Source organism: Ochotona curzoniae, unplaced genomic scaffold (genome assembly GCF_017591425.1).
Source record: "Ochotona curzoniae isolate NIBS_2020 unplaced genomic scaffold, NIBS_Ocur_1.0 contig_1828, whole genome shotgun sequence".
NCBI classification, from domain to species: domain Eukaryota; kingdom Metazoa; phylum Chordata; class Mammalia; order Lagomorpha; family Ochotonidae; genus Ochotona; species Ochotona curzoniae.
In genome coordinates, this window is record NW_024465212.1 from 313,334 (window position 1) to 331,653 (window position 18,320).

The 18,320-nt window shown below is 40.1% G+C and overlaps 1 pseudogene; it reads left to right on the top strand.

The window, feature by feature from the left end:
- Positions 1-1,086: 1,086 nt before the first annotated feature.
- LOC121148852 lies at positions 1,087-5,793 on the top strand (annotated as a pseudogene).
- Positions 5,794-18,320: the final 12,527 nt, after the last annotated feature.

The window sequence follows — 18,320 nt, forward strand, 5'->3', positions numbered from 1 at the left end:
GTATGAGAATTCCATGTCTGTTTCTGAGCTGCCATCACCCAGACCTGAGTCCAAGCACGGCCTAGATACTCAGGCATTGCTGCTGGAGGTTTCCCTGCAACACAGAGGCACAAACTATCAGCCCAGTTGCTCTGTGAACATGGTGGGATATTTACCCGTGATGCCTGATTGCAGTCCATCCAGAAGGAGAGTTGTTGGAGCATCCTAGGTTGTAGGTGGAGCACAGAATTTTGTGCCCAGGAGTCAGGAAAGCAAACCACATTTAGGATAACCAAAACAAGGAAGAAGCTCAGTTTCTGGGGTCTGGAACCAGGATTGGAAGTAGAATCCATTGAGAAGTAAGAATTAGGATGGAAGCCCCAGGGACTCTGTGAAGTGCTTATAAGCCCTTGGATTCTGATCTGGGCAAGAGCTTAACAGGGATGGGAAGTGTCCTGCATATGGATCCTTACTTGTCATGCCCTGAAGAAAAGACAGCCCTCACTGACCCCAGAAAGAGATGCCAACCAAGCTGTTTGCTCCTGATTAGTTCACATGAGCCCTCTGTTCCCTAGTGATGATGAGGAGAGAGGAAACGGAGACACACAGTGATTTGTAAGATGGAAGCAGATGATGAGTGAAAATGCAAGGATCCAAACTAACATCTCGCCAACTTCCTCTATAATTCTCCATTTCCTGGTGCACACAGGGCAATGTTATCTGTGGTGAGGTTTCCTATGGACTGAGCAATCCTTCTGAATGTGTTGATGAAAAGCCCCATGACATGCAAATAATATGCTACCAATTGTTTAAACCCACCCAAAGTCAGTGCCCAATTCTCTCCTATAGCCTAACAATGATTTTTCTTTAGCCATATGTGTGGGCCCTCTTGAAGCTTTGTGCACATAAAAACACTCTGTTTCCAAGGCAGCCATGTATTTCCTCGCTTAGGAAACCTGAGGAAGGAGATCCTATTTCGTTTTCACTGATGAAAAATGACATTTTGGTACCTAGAACAGAAAATGGATGCTGGAAAATCCAGAGAGGAAAGGCTGGTTGAAAGTGAACAGAAATTACAACTTCAGTACAATTGTAGGATGAGTTACAATGAGCAAAGTTGGAGAATCTCATATCACAGCACTGCCTGACAGCAAGCTGCATGTGGCCAGTGAAGGTGATATGTCAGTCTAGAGTCAGAGAGAAAGTGAAGCCAATTAAGGTGTCTTTGCATATCCTTTCATCCAAAGTCCTGAGGTAGAATTGAATGGAGGGACTCTTCTGCATCCTAGAGTCCTTGGAGTTACATTCATCCTGGCAGTCAGAAGCACCTGGCAGCTTTAATATCCTCAACTCTGCATGTGAATTGTGCATAATTGGAAGAAGATGTCTCCATGAAATCAGTGCGTTCCCTGTTGTCACCATTAGTGATTACCAGGTTACTTCTTGCAAAGGAGGAATCTCATCCACCACAATCCATATTTTTCTTGTGATAAACCCACCACTGAATGCATACAGTGTGATATATCCATTGTATGGTCTGGAGCCAGGATTTCTAATTCAGGACATTTGAACCCACTAAAAGTCTGATCAAAGGCACAAGAAGTGACCTAGAAAACCACCCCTGTGTGCTCTGTCTCTTTCACAGATCCAGTCTTGCACAGAATTACAAAGCATCATTGGCCTGGCAGTCCATCCTCAGTGGGCCCTCCTCTATCTCTAGAGGCCTCCTTCTCCAACCCCACTGATCCCAAGATTCTGTGTTGTAAGACTATGTGAACAGGCCAGGGTTTTTCTATGACTGTGGTTGTGATGTTCAGAAGCTTTGCCCTTCCTTCTCCAGCCCTTCTGTGTGCACCTCACTGATTTAGACAGAGGGAGAGAAAGAGATGCATTTACATTTCACTGGAGGTGGTGTCAGATGCAGAAGTCAGCGAGTGAGTCCACATGGAAGACAAAAGCAAGGAGGAGAGTTGGATGAGTGTTGACATGACCTGTCCAGTCCATTTCCACACGCTTTTCCTCACTCCTTTATGGGACTTGCATGTTACAATTTTGGGAGAGACTTTAATAGACTAATTTTATGTGAATCAGTAGAGTGGTAGTCCTGAATTGTCATAGGTATGAGAAAAGTTGTATAACCTCTAAGTTATCAACATTATTGTAACAAATATCTGCATATCTAGATACAATTTCAAGCATACACATCGTTGGGTATTTAGTAATCCTTTGCAAAATTAACTTTAAGAATAAGTCTGTGTTAGAGATTTTCAGGATTTTATTCCCACAGTGATTCTCTAACTGACAGACTACTTCTACAAAATTTATATAGTATTCAGCAGCATAAGTAACCTAGAGAGGATGTAGTCATGAAAATGTGCCAGGGTTATATGAGACTACCCAACACTTTATAGAAGGGACTTCGGCATGCCTGGATTTTGGTATTCATGATAATTCTTTGACAGCTGAATAATACTCCATTACCTGCATATCTATTTGTCTATCTTTCATATGTCAATTGATGTTTAGGTGATTTACACTTTCTGGCTATCATACTCCTGTTATGAGTACTTGTGTATGAGCTTCTGTGTGGATTTTTCTGTCTCTCTCTCTCTCTCTCTTGGTTTTTTTTTTTTTTTTTTAATCACATTGCATTATGTGACACAGTGCTATTGGCACTGGGATTTTCCCTACCCCTCTCTGAACCCTCATCAAATGGTGAATTTCTCCACCTTGCTGCCTTACCACAGTTCAAATTCAGTTGTTCTTTCATTGGAAGTATTTACCAAGCATAAAGTCCAGTGTCTTATTATCCCAGTGGGTTCAAAGTTTTCTTGGTGAGACAATCTCTGGTGTTGAGATAAAACAAGCAAACATTATCCCAATCTATTAAAAAGCCCAATATAGCATCAACAACCATTTAAAACATTAAGGCATTAATTGACATGGTATTGATTAAGAGGTTGTTAATGGGAAAATACGGGCTCTTAACTACATCCCGTGACTTCTACATCGACATATCAGTTTTTGGTGTATATTCAACCGGATTTCATATACATCAAAATGGCTATAGATTCCAATTCAGCTGTCTTATCTGTTTTTATTTTTGTATTTAGCTGTATATACGGTTGAAACATGGTTTTGCTGAAATTAGTTGTTTTTCAGCTGGTCTGAACAGGGTTATAACTCTAGCAAGACATGTTTTATCAGTTCAGGTAAAGAATAACTTTTTTTTTTTTTTTAGAATGGGTGTGCAGAGAAATCCTCAATACTCCAGTGAGGTATGACTAATCATTGCGTCTCACCTAGTGAGGCATGATTGGATCCACGCTGGCCATTTCTGGTCTCATTCTAAGCTTTCCTTGTTGTTGTCTATCCATTAATGATTTTTCTTTTTTTTTTTTGTATGTTTGTTCATTTGTTTGAGGGGTTTCTGGAGCGATCTTAATGGTCACTGCGAGGGAGTGTGTGGATCCAGAGCCGGAGCCAGGCAAGGACCAGAGAGAGCTCACTTCCCTAGTCCCAAAGGAAGTTTATTATTCTTCTGTTTCTGCAGACCGCTCAGGGCTCCTGGCCATTATTCCAATGACGCTGTTTTTTACACGGCAGAGTTTGGACTTCTTCCATTCTCTGTAGAGGCTCCAGACGGGGATGGGTGCCCTCAGAATTCTTGGCCTCCGAAGGCACTCCTATTGCCATGGTCTCCTTAGCAGTTGGGATGTATTCCTTGGTGTCAGTACTGATACTTCTTGTTGAAAATTTGGGAGTCATCATGGTTGGAATGTGAGCCTCCTTCTGGCCTCCCACTCACTGTGGCCTAACAGCTAAAGTCCTTACCTTGAACGTACCAGGATTCCATATGGGTGCTGGTTCTAATCCTGACAGTTACAATTCCCATCCAGCTCCCAGTACCAGGCTGTTTTGATAACCACTGCTCTATGGCTTGTCCAGAAGTCTGGAACTGTGATTTCCCCTGCTAACTTCTTGTTATTTAGGATGGTTCTAGCTATTCATGGTTCTTTGTGTTTCCAGATGAATTTTTGAATCATTGTGTCTAGTTCCGTGAAGAATGTTTGATAGGCATTGCATTGAAAGTATGTTGCTTTTGGTAGTATAGACATTTCTTTATTTTTTTTTTTGGCCAGGAGGATTGTCTTACCTGCTTTTATTTTCTTTCTTTATTTTTTAATATTTATTTTTGGTTACCTTGTAATATGTGATACAGTTTTATAGGCAGTGTGGATTCCCCCACCCCTCCCATACCCCTCCCCCCATCGTGGAATCCTCCACCTTGTTGCATAACCACAGTTCAACTTCAGTTGAGATTCGTTCCTTGCAAACACATACCTAGCATAAAGTCCAGCCTCTTATTGTCCAGATAAGTTCAGTGGCTTTTTGGGAGACCTTCTCTGGTCTTAAGATAGGGGTAACAGAATAAAGATCCTGTCAGTTAAAAGCCCTAACAACCTCAGTATTAATATACAATATTATGGAATTAATTGTCAAAAGTTCTTCCTGAAAAGCTGTGCTACTCATGGACCCCCAGTGTTTCTAAAGGACAACCCAGTGGATAAGGGACATCCTAGTCATGCTCTCCTCAGTGTGCCCACTGGGCTTCAAATTGGTCCATCCATCATTCCTGAGGCTGGGCTTGGAGTGTGTTTAATTAAGCATCTGATCCACCACTGGGGTTGCACTTTGGTCCTTTTTAGGGCAAGATCACAGAAGTGGATCAGGATGCCAATAATGGGTACAGCTGGCAGGTAAGAAGTACATCCCTTTCCAGTGTGGTGGCTTTCCACCTGCCTTCTGTGAGCTTGGCTCATGTGTCCGGTCCATGTGTCCTTCTACACATTTTGACATGAGTGGAGCCAACATGATTATATCACAGAATCCTTAGTGAAGTTTAGCATTGATGAGATCACTGGGATGTACAAGCAAAGCAGTAACGATCTCAGCTGTGGGCTTCTACTGTAAGGAAACAAATCAGATTCTGCGTGTACTAACACTATGTTATGTCTGAAGATGTGGTTGGACTCATGGAATGTCATGGAACATGATGGTAATTGAGTTAATAATTCTGCTGAACTATCCCCTTTCCAAAAACATATTAACTGATTTTTCTGAAACTCAGATAGCAAAGGGGAGAAACAGTTATGAGTATGTGGATGGAAAGGACACTTCTTTGGCCAACTGGATGAGGTAAGAACCATGGCATTTTACATCTGGAGATGATATTTCTCTCAAAGACAAGATCACTGTCCTTTCTCCTCTACTTTCCTCAGTGACTTTTACATGACATGTTCTCTTTGCTATCTATTTCAATGACCTTCGAATATTATGACCAGTTTCTAAAAGCACATTCTATATAAATAATATTTAGGATTTTGAGGATGACTAGTGAGGAAAGAAGGAAGAATGCATGCTTGTCAGAACAAATGCGGTATATACACCTTGGACGTGGGACTTCATTGATCTCATGAGAGAGATACATGTTCCCAGGGAGAGCTCTTGCAGAGTAGGGATTCAAGCAGGATGGAGGCTATCAGAGAACAGATAAGATTAAAATGTAACAGCACATGGGAACTCAGCATTTATCTCTGCCCTAGGTATGTGAACTGTGCCCGGAAAGATGAGGAGCAGAATTTGGTGGTCTTCCAATACCACAGACAGATATTTTACCGCACCTGCCAACTCATCAAACCAGGCTGTGAGCTTCTAATATGGTATGTGGATGAGTATGGCCAGAAGCTGGGTATCAAAGGAAGCAGTGGAAAGAAAAAGAAAGGAAGAAAAAGGAAGAACTCACAACAGTGAGAGGTTAGTTGCATTGTTGTTTTTAAAATAAGTAAAGGAGTCACCTGGGGAATATTTGCCATTCAGCTCTAAGGAGACAAAGGGAAAGTGATGGCTGTCAAAATCCAATTCAAGTGTGATATCTACTTAGCAAACAACAAGGACTTACTTCTCAAAAGAAGGGAAGAGTTATAGAGAGACTCAAGCACAGAGAGAGAGAGATAAGGAGAGAAAGAGAGAGCAAGTGAGAGAGAGAGAGTGCAGGAGATACCACCAGCTACTGTTTTAACCCAAAGGTTGCACGAGGGCCTGGCATGGCAGCCTAGTGGCTAAAGTCCTTACCTTGGACATGCTGAGATCCCATATGGACACCACTTCATGTCCTGACTGATCCACTTGCCTTCCAGCTTCCTGCTTGTGGCCTGGGGAAGCAGTTGAGGATAGCCTCAAGCCATTGGTGGCTACAGCCACAATGGGGACCAGGGAGACGTTCTTGACTGTAGAGTTTGGCTTGACACATCTCTGGCTATTGTGGCCACTTGGGAGTGAAAAAGGAGAGAAAGATTTACTCTATGTATCTCCTCCTCTCTGTATATTTGATTTCATATATACATATATATATATATATGAACCTCTGTATATGTATTATATTGTATTGAATTGCATAACATTATATTATATCATATTAGATGATATGATATGGTATCATGTTATATTACATTATATGATATCATATTACATTACATTATATTATATTATGTATTATTTATACTATTTTTTAAAGCTGCATCTGCCAAGACTATCTCTGGCTAAAACCAGGAGCCTGGAGTTCATCTGAGTTTCCCATGCATTTCAGAACTTCAACTATTTTGTACTCATTCACTGGATATATTAAAAGAGAAGGAGATTGGACATGGAGCAGCCAGATCTCAATCTAGCCATTCTATATTGTACTAATGTTACTGTCAGTGACTTGAACCAGTGTGACCTTATACTGACCCAATTTTTAATGTCTTTGACTCCTGGGAAAATTTGGTCTAAGTTTTTATTTAGTTCTTTTATCTTTTAAATACTTTGTGCACAAAAATATCCCAGAGCATACCATTTTTAATTTTTTTTTCATTTTTCATTATATTTATCACATCTTATATAGTTAATTAGGGTAAAAATGTTCAATGACTATAGGAAAGTGGGTAAGACTATGATTTGCACATTGTTTCTTTCATGTATCTGAGGAAAATAGCAATATTAAGGGAGAATTCCTATCCCGTTACCCCCACCCCCAACCCAGGTCTTGGATGTTGGTTGGAGGCTATAGTCACATGCAGTACAGGCAACCTCATCTTGGCATTTCCTATTGGACAATTTTTTTGTTGTTGAGACAGAGCTTTGCTCGAAACACATTCTGTTCTGGTTCTCGGATTTGCCTTGGATGACATGAACTGATTCAGCATGGTCTGCCCACAACCCAATGTATACCAAATATATAACAGTGGGTAACTTTCCATGAACTGTTCTGGGCTGTTTCCTAGCAGGTTTCATGTGTTTACATTTCGGATCTGTGTCCTGCCAGATGAGTTGCCCAGGCTCTTCAATCAGTACCTTTCCCAATGCCAGATTGTGCATACCAGGGGGTCCAATAGCCAGCCGTACTCAGTTCACCTCCTGTCATAGCAGGAACAGTGGCTTGTTCTGACTTGCCTTCAACCCAAACTGCTTCTTGCTGTTGGATGTTTCAGCACAGCCGTGGCTGGTCCACACCCACATATGGCTCACACATGGCCCAGTAGGTCTTGAGACCTAGCCTAGTCTGTCCCACATCTACCCTGGTCCTCAGGACACCAGATGGTGTTGGAATCTGACCAGGCTTGGTGCACCTAGTCCCAGTCCATACTTGTGCCAGGGGAGACTATAACCATATCCTGATGAGAACACAGCCGACATTCTAGCCCACATAGCCATTGAAGTGGAAACCTCAATCCATTAAGGGTGTCCCCTTACTTCCCATCTCAGCCTATTCCCAGCCATAGATACTGTGTTTGCCAGTGATTGTTCTGACTCACTTTGGCACAGCCCCTCACTTGGCCCTATCTCTGCTTTAGACACTCTTGCATAGCAACCCTGGTTCACACAGACCACTAGGTGCAAGAGATCGTCATGACCTATGCTCCATCCTGGATAGTAGTTTCAATTGTGGGCTAAGGTTTGCTCTGTCTTGCCCAGTACACCCCTTTCCATTACCAATTGACACATTAGCCAGCTGTTGGAGCTACTTTGCCCAGCTTGTCTGACCACCAGGTATGAGCTACATATTCACCAGTGAAAACTATGACTTACCAGGGGAGTTACCCAACTTTCTCCACTTGATCCACTCCCAGATCCAGTTCTCATGCATGTTTTCTTCCAGGACTTGGCACAATCTGGCCTTCCATTTGGCTTTGTATGAGTTGGTGAACATTGCAACCCAAATCAGGTTATTTAAGTTACAGTTTGCACGATGGTTTACTTAGATAGAACTTATGTATATTATTTTCAGTTATATCTCTCTGATGGCTTGGGAGCCTGAGCATCTTTTCATTAGAAACTAGTTTTTCAAAAAAATAAATGTCTGCTAAATCTTTTGCCCTTTTCTTCAAAGGTTGTTTCCTTATTTCTTTGTGTTTTGTGTGTGTGTGTGTGTGTGTGTGTGTGTGTGTGTGTGTGTGTGTATTCCTGGGATTCTGTAGCTCCTTATAAATCCTGGATATTAGTTCCTATTCATTTGTGTGTTGTGGAAGCATTTTCTCTGTTTATGTTGTTTCCCTCCTCACTTTGTTCATTTGTTTCCTTTAGTGCATAAAAGAACCTTTTCAATTTGATGACATTTCCTTTGTTCACTTTGGCTTTGATTGCCTGTGCTTTTGGTTACTTTTCTAAGAAGTCTTTCCCTGTTGCTACATCTTCATGCGTGCTTCCTATGTTTTTCTTAAAAAGTTCGATGGTTTCTGGGTGTAGATTTTAGTCCTTGATCCATTTAGAGCCAAATTTTTAGTTGGACAGTTGTGTTTCTGGCTTCTTACCTCTGCAGCTTCTATACATTTATCAGAACAGCACTTGCTGAATAGATCCGGAATTTTGCTTGGATAGTTTCCAGCTTTCTTGTCAAAGATTAGTTGACCCTACATGTGTGGACTCCCTTCTAGTGTTTGTATTCTGTTCTACTGATCGCCTTCTCTGTTTCCGTTGCAATACAAGAGTGTTTTGATGACCACTGATCTGTATCAGTCTTGAGGTTTGGAATTGTGATTTCTTTCACTTGGCTTTTTATTGTTCAAGATAGCTTAGGTTATTTCTGGGCTTTCATGAATCCAAATAAACTTTTTTACAAATTGTTTCTATTTCTGAGAAAAATGCTACTGGGATTTTGATTGGGATTGCATTGAATTTGAATATCATTATTGGTAATATGCTCATTTTGATCGTGTTGATTCTGCCAGTCCAGGAATGTGATATAATTTTTTCCAGCTTTCAAGATCTTCCTTTATCTACTTCTTAAATGTTTTATAGTGCTGGAGTCCAGCTCCAGCTGGGTTCTAAGCTTGGGAAAAGTGCGTGGGGTCGGCGATAAGAAAGACAGAGGCACAGACACTTGGTGCATTCTCACCACAGCTCCAGAAAAAGCTGTCCTTTTTATTTCCTCAAAACCCCTCTCAAGCTTCTACACAAGCAACTAATTCTTCTATTTTTTACTTCAAAATTAGGGGGACATGTACAGACATTTGGTCACTCCATCTGCACTTCAAAGCTAAGCAGGTGCCCCTAAAGATAATTCTGAAAATTACTGTATTCATATTCTTCAAAGCAAGGTATTAGTTAATCTTCAACAGTATCCATAAAGCAACAGCCAGGACTCCAAGGCCTTGGCACATGTGATTACCTGATTCTTAGTAGTACTTTCCCACCACATTTCTATTTCTACAATTTACCCATCATATGATGGGAGAATAGGTTATAAGGGAAAAAACCTAAAATCCAAAACAGGAATTTCAAATATAAAATCCCCCTACAACTACAGATTCCTTAACCCCATAAACAATGAGACAATAATCAAAAGCATTTCTTAACAAAAGCATCCTCAATTCCTCTAGCTAAAATTATAAAAGCAGCTAAAAGAGTTACATTTTCTATGCTCCAAAAACTTGCAAAGACAGGCTAGCCTTTGACATAACAATAACTATATTTACTGCCATAGCAGTTTCACTTCTCACTCCCATCACTTGCGTTGCTTTGTTAAATTCTTATTAAGCCATTTCCCAGAAAGCATGCTATATGTCTGGCCTAATTTTGCGGCAATGGGTACCTACAAAATAGAGTGTCCAGAAATGGCATCGGTTTGATTGTACTCCTGTGTGTCACTTGTCAAAGGCTCACTCACCAAGACATTATCAGTGACATTAACTCTCAAGTTCACATTGTCGAAAAAAGCCATTTCACAGGGGCAAACAACAATGCCTCAATAGATTACAGAAATCTTAGTGGGGTGCTTGAATGTCCCTGCAAACAGGGAGTGAAACAGCATCAAGGGGGTCAGAGAGAATTCTGCCGAATTTTCTCATCTAGGATGAACACAAGACATGCTGTGCATTTTTCTCTCCAGGCTATAATACTAGAGCAGTGGAATACAGATAGGCCCCATGCTATATCCACCAGGCTGATGACAGTGGCACTAAGAAACCTGAAATCAATGGCGATAGCACTGGCCCTTGGAAGCACTGAGAAAAGGAGCCAGGAGGTACAAGAATTTCTCTTAAACTGCATGCAATAATACCTTTCAAATAATTCAAAATAGTCTTTTAAAATAAATTAGCATAGCTTTTCTAATAAACCTACCCAGAAAAAGTCTATCTTCAAATGGATTAATGAGGCTTCAAGTGCATATAGGCATCTCTTGCTGGACAAATACACTAACAACTGGAATACAGGTTCTCTGTTTAATAAGTTATGCTCATTGGATGAAGCCAATTTCATTTACTCCCATGTGGGTGCAGCGTTCCAAGGCTTTGGGCATTCCTCTGCTATTTTCCAGATCACAAGAAGGATGCTATCTGTTTGGAATGCAGGGCTTCCAGGACAGAAACAGCAATCATACAGGATCTGGGTGCATGAAAGTTGAGGGATTTAACTACTATGCTATTGTGCTTATCTCAAACTACAACCAATATTTAATCATACCATTACTCAGCATGATAGAGCCATGCTGCATGTAGCCGTTAATTCCCAGTGTGATAGTTTACATATTTGTGCTTCGTTTATCAGTTTTTACTGAGCAGAGTGAACATAGACTATTTGGCCTTGGGGACTGACGTGTTCCTGTAAGGTTAACGTTTCCTGCTGTGTCGTTTTGTTGCAAACCCTAAGATTTTAGTATTTTTATTCCTGAATATTCCATGCAATAAATGTAGCAGTTTTTTCCAGTTATAAGCTGATTAACCTATGGGCTGTGTAAAAGTGGTGGCTGTTATGAATGATGCTGCTAATAGCATGGGGTTGTTGGTCACCCTCTCATAGGCAGAACTGATTTCATGTAGATATTTCTTCTGTAGCAATCGGCTGGGCTATTTCATTGCACCCCTCACACTGATTTCCACCACATTTTTGATATGCTTAAAATATACTACTTTCTATTCCCACCGACCATGCATCATGGTGCCTATCCCCTGTCAGGATTAACTGTCAGTCAGGTTGTTAGGAAACCTCTGTGCTTAAGCCACTCTTGCCAGGTTTTTATTTCATGTCCTTGTGCTGGAGTACATGATTGTTGCTTCATATACATACTGTCACTTTTAATTTCATTATTTGAAAAAAAAATCTGTTAATGCTCTTAGCCATTTTCTTTTTCCAAAGTTCCATTTCAATGGGAAAGTCAGATTTACCTAGAGGCCAAGACAGAAAGCGAGATTTTCCACCTACTGGTTCAATCCCCAAGTGGCTGCAATGGATAGCAAGTGCCAATAGGAAGGAACTTCTTCTAGGTCTCCTGCATGAATGCATGCTCTTATGGGTCTGGGCCATCGTCTGTTGCCATTCCAGGCCATTCCATGCCAAAAGCAGGGAGCTGTAAGAGAAGTGGAGCAGTCGGAATTCATATGGAACCCTGATGTGTTCGGGGTAAGGATTTTAGGCACAGGGCAACCATGACAAACCCAACCTTTTCTTGGGAACCTTATTTCACTCATGCTGCTTTGGAGATTCTTCATTATTTGTGCATGCTGGATGTTACTCCACTCTCTGTTTTGCCAAAAACAATGTTTTCTCCCATGCTGCTGCTGCCCCTTTTTGTTCTTGAACATCTACTCAAAATACAATAACTGCTTAACCTGATGTAATCCATTTATTTGTTTTGTTGCTTCAATTTTCTATGCCTTTACAGTCCAGTACTTCCTAATATGTCTTCAACTACACCGGTGTTTTCCAAGTATTCTTCCAGTACTTTGATGCTGTCATATTGTTTGTTTAGTTCCTTTGTTTGATTTAAGGGTTGAATTTTAGTAAGATGAGAAACAGGGTGTTGTTTCTTAGTTCTGTATGTATATATCCATTTTACCAAGATGATTTGTTGAAACAACTGTGTTTGCTCGCTGGTCCATTTTTTAGATTCATTGATTTTATTTCTTCTGACTTTGTGTGGCCACACATCTTTACGTTTCAGTACATAGCTCCATTTCACTGAGTTGCTCTATGAGTGTACATAAAGATATATATTTATTTATACATATATAATTGAATAAATGTATAAATATGAATATATATTAGTAGATATATATTATACCTACAAATATATGTATTATATATAATATCTACTATATATATATATTGGATATAGCTTATATATATCTACATTTGTAGATATATCCAGATACACATGCATGTACTTGTCAAACTATATATAATTTTTTTTGGTATTTTGCATGAATGTTAGTTTATACCAGAGAAAATGTATGATATATGCGTCAGTGGTATACTGAGTATAATTGTCTTCATCTGGAAATATTTTTTTTGCAATGGGAAGATTTCATTTTGTTTTTGGTAGTACAATATCCCTTGGATTAGATACACCACAGAGTCTTTATGATTCAACTTAATTTGGACTTTTGATAGTTTAAAAAATTGATCATGGAAATTAATACTTTTTTTTAAAAGGAAATAGGAGATACATATGAAAGAGAAACCTACCATGTTCTTGCATCAGCAGGATCAACATTATCAAAATGTACCTATTACCAAAAGTAATATATAGACTCAATACCATCGGAAACAAAATCCCAATAACATTCTTCTCAGAAGTAGAAAAAACTTACAGAGTTCCTCTGGAAACACAAGAGAACACAAATAGTCAAAGCAACCCTGACTAATAAAAGACAAACTGGAGGAATCACAATTCCAGACAGCATATTAGAGGGAAGTGGTCATCAAAATAATCTGATACTTGTACAGATAGGATGATCAATTAGAAACCACACAAGAGAGCCCACACATGCATAGCCCTAATCTTGAACAAGACAACTGAAAATAATTCAGTGGAAACATCAGGTCTCTTCAGCAAATGGTGTTGGAGTGATAGGATAGCAGTCTACCAAGGTAAGAGGCAAGACCCCTACCTGTCACTGTACAATACAAAGAACTATAGGAATCAAGAAAATAAACCTACACCCAGAAATCATCAGACCATTAGAGGAAAACTTTGGAAGCCCTCTACAAGAGTCAAGCATTGACAAAGACCACTTAGAAAAGTCACCAAAAGCTTAAGCAGTCAAAGCCAAAATAAACCAATGGGATTACATCAGACTACAATGATTCTACACAGCAACGGAAATAATTAACAAGTGGAGACGTAACGAATGAAAAGGGTGAAAACTGTTGCACACTAAACAAGCGGTAGGTGTCAAATATTTAAGATTTACAAAGAAATCCTTAAGCTCAACAAAAGTGGAACAAACAACCCTGTGAAGAAATGGGCAAAGGAAATTAATACTTTTATAAGATTTATTTGTTTTATTACAAAGTCAGATATTCAGAGAGGAGGAGAGACAGAGAGGAAGACCTTCCATTCGATGATTCACTCTGTATGTGAACACAACCAGAGGTACTCTGTGGATCCAAATCAGGGAAACAGGAGCCTGTTCCAGGTTTCCTAGGCAGGTGCAGGGTTCCGATTTTTGGGTCTTCCTTGACTGCCTTCCCAGGCCACAGGCAGGGAGCTGAATGGGAAACAAGGCTGCCTGCATTGGAACAGGTGCCCATATGGGCTCCCAGTGCTGTCAAGTTGAGGACTTTAGCAAATAGGCCATGCTGCCAGGCCCAGGAGAGAAATCAATTCAAATATTCAAATGACTAATTGACATATGAAAAAGGTGCTGACTTGCTGCTTGTCAGGGACATACAAATGAAAAGCACACTGAAGTTCCAACTAACATCACTAAGATCCGTCTACATTCAGAACTCTACTAACAACACCTCCTGGAATGGACATGGGGAGAAAGGCATCCTCTTTCACTGCTGGTGGGAGAGTGGGCTAATATGATTACTATGGAAGTCAGATGGAGATTGCTAAAAAAACTGAAAATGGACCTGCCATATGACCCTGCTATCCCATTGATGGAAATATATCCAAAAGAAATGAAATCTGCATGCGAGAAGGGAATTGGTAATCCTTTATCTACAGCAGCACAATCTACAATAGCAATGACAGGGAATCAGCATAGATTCCCACCCATAGAGGATTGGATAAGAAAACAATGGTTACTGTGGTTACAGAAAATGGGTGGACACCACCATCAACTCAGAGATCTGGCACTCCCCAAAGGCTGCCAATTCCATGTACAGGCTGATGATGGACAAAAGCCAACATTATCTCTCCTATCAATGCCCAAGCAGAGCTGATGTCAGCACCCATGTCAGAGGGAGTAGAAGACCTTTGTCTCCACTACCCTGATGGTCTTTCACACTTTCAGTCCTCTCTTTTCCTGTCTATTCCTCCACTGCACAGGATAGGCCCAGGAACTGACTTCTCTTCACATAAAAAAGGTCTGTTTCTACTTGGTTGGTATTTTCTTTTGTCAGTAGAACTAACAGAAACTGTGTTACATCTACTCCATGGATCATCCATCAACCACCAGAAAGAATGAAATTCTCCCCTTTGTGACAATATGGACCCAACTAGAGACCATTATATTCAGTGAAATAAGTCAATCTTAAAAGATAAATACCATATGTTCTCTCTGGTATAAGGCAAACCACATAGAATCCCGGCAGCCCTGCTCCCTTCCAGCTCACTGCCTGTGGCCCAGGAAAGCAGTCGAGGACGGCCCAAAGCTTTGGGACCCTGCACCCGCGTGGGAGACCCAGAAGAGGCTCCTGGCTTCGGACCGGCATAGTATCAGCCATTGCGCTCACTTGGGGAGTGAATCATCAGACTAAAGATCTTCCTCTCTGTCTCTCATCTCTGTATATCCGCCTTTCCAATAAAAAAATAAAAACCAATCTTTAAAAAAAGAAAATATTCATAAAATTCATCAGAGACAGCGAGAAACACTGGGAAGAGTTCTAAGAATTCAAATATCACGTTGTTGTGGGTATCAAGCAAGTCAAAAATAGATTCCTTGACTTATAGTATAAAGTTGAGAATCTACCAAGAGAATGAATTCAGCAGAACATAGGGTATCAGAAATGGAAGACAATCAGAATAGAACTCATTATACAGCGGGAGAAAAAACCTGAACAATGCCAGCAGGACCATTCAGGAAATGAAAGACAACTTTAAAAATTCAAACATCAGAGTAATAGGCCTTTCTGAAAGAGTGGAAAGAGAGACTGCCTTACGATAGCTGTGCAATGAAATAATACAGGAGAACTTCCAAAATACTGGAAACATGAATCTACCCCAAATCCAGGAAGGACAAACAACGACCAACAGATTTGATCCAAAGTGATCTTCACCCAGACATGTGTTACTCAACTCCCCTCTAGCAAATGTCCTAAACCCAGAGAATAAGGAGGTAAAGTGTAAGCAACGATGGCAGATGGCAAGAACTCCACACTAAAGCCCACACAAGCAAAGAAGGACAGAAAGATTTCCAAACACACACAGAAAAACACACACACGGCACAGCAAAATTGTAGCCAATCAATATTAACTCTTCAGACAATGGCCTAAACTCATCAATCAAAACACATAAATTAACAGATTGGAGCACCAAACACGATCGAATTATGTGCTGCCTACAAGAGACATAGCTAATATAAAAGATGTTAAGAAACTGAAAACAAAGAGATGGCAAAAGATATTTCATGCCAGTGGACAGAAAAAAAAAAAAAGGCTGGTGTAGCAGTTCTCATATCTGATGAAATACACTTCAACATGACACATATCAAAAGAGATAAGGAAGGACATTTTACATTATTGAAAGGAATGATCCAACAGGAAGTGATTACAATCCTTAACATCTACACTCCAAACACAAATGCTCAATGCTACATGAAGCAATTACTGATGGACCTAAAGGGAGACCAAGATACTTACACAATAATCATAGGAGACCTCAACACTTCATTAAAACCCAAGACAGATCAACAAGAAAACAACTCAACAGGGAAGCAATAGAACTCACACAAACAATCCAGCAACTGCACTTAGTAGATACTTACAGAACCTTTCACCCCACAGATGCAAAACATACTTTTTCTCCAGGATCAACCACATGTTAGGACACAAAACAAGTCTAACTTCAAAGAAAAATCACAATCATACCATGCACCTACTCAGATGACGAAGGAATGAAACTGGAAGTCAACAACTTAAAGTGCCCCAGAAATTGTATAAACTCTTGGAAGCTGAACAATATGCTATTAAATGAATAATGAGTCAGAGAAGAAATTAAAGATGGAAACATATGAAAACCGACATACAATATTCGAGAACTTTTAGCAAACTGCCAAGTTCAGTAAAAGCATGCTTCAATACCATAATCTGATAAATACTAAAATGAAAATAGATAGCTGAATGATAGCTATAATCATTTTAAGGTGTATAGCAGCCAGTTGTGTTTAAGCTAAAATTGAGATGTCAATGAAGTAATCAGAGGATGTGGTTAAGAATTTGCATTTTGTAACACATTGGTCACTCAGTATCATGTCAGTTAACTGCATGGCACTGTAAATTGCTGTTGATGTTATGTTGTGGCTTCTCATTGGAGGGGATGGGATTGTGTCAGCTCTACGTTCAGACAAGAGAGGGTCTCTGTAGGAAACTGCTGAATTCATCTGAACAATAAGAGGTTGAAGTCTGTGCATGCTATATGCTCACAACAAAGGAATCATGACTGGATATAAATTGTACTACTGCAACAATCTGGAGGAATCCACCATGGATTAAGGACAAGGTCAGGGTTGGGGAGAATCTGAGAGCCTATGAAACTGGGTCATAAAATAAAAATTAAAAAAAATAAAATAAATATAATTGACAGAAGAAAAGGCAAATCAATGAACCACTCCAAGTATATGTTCACAATTAAAAGCTAAGAAATCTGAAACTCTAAAGTGGACTATGTCATCCAGGTATTTTCAAGAAAAACAGATTCAAATAGGTAAACTTTTCTAAGTTAAGGTGTCATTTTTTTCACTTTAGAGAGTTCTCTCTGATGATTTCTCTTCTTCTTCGGGTGTATATTCAAGTATTAAGTATATTATTTCCTGTTTTATTTCTGTTCTGGTAACATGGGCCTTGAGGAATCTAAATCAGCTGGGGCTGTTAGACTCACTCTTTCTCTAATTAGCATTCATTAAGACTTTTCTGCATCAAAAATGTCTTAAATACATGGACATTGCATTAACTTGGTGTCCTGACAGTAGGATTTAGTCTTTTAAAAATTATACACTGTCCAAACAAATTGATACAGAAGGTCTTTAATTTATGAGACATGAAGCCATATCAAGCACAGTGGGGGAAGTAAAAAGGGAGAGAGAGAGAGAGAGAAGATAGCCAGGTTCTGGGACAAACACTGTTATGCAGTAGGTTAAGACAGTAAATGTTGTGCCTACATTACAAGTACTGGTTACCCTACTGCCAAACCAGTTCCTTCTCCATTCATCCAGGGAAGTTTCAGAGGATGTCCTCATTCTTTGAGTTCTGTTCCCTCGTGGAAGACCTGGTTGAAGCTACTGCCTGCCACTGTGTACGTTTTATCTCTCCACTCCACTCTTCTTCTAGGTATCTCTGTCTTTCGCCCCTTCTCCTCTCCATGTCTCTGCCTCTCAAATAGAAAATAATCCTAATAATTTTTACTAACTAAACAAAACATAACTGGAGATGTGGATGAGAGAAGGAAGCTACATCTGGACTATTGTTTCTCTGAGCAGTTCTGGGAGAGGCTGAGAAACAATGAAGACTCCTCTACCTTTCTGGGTCTGGGACTCCCATGATCCGGGAGAAAGATCCAAGAGAAAGGACTTCAAAGATTGCCTTTGGGAAATCTGAGTTGTGCAGCATGTGTGATAGGCTAGAGGTAGGATGT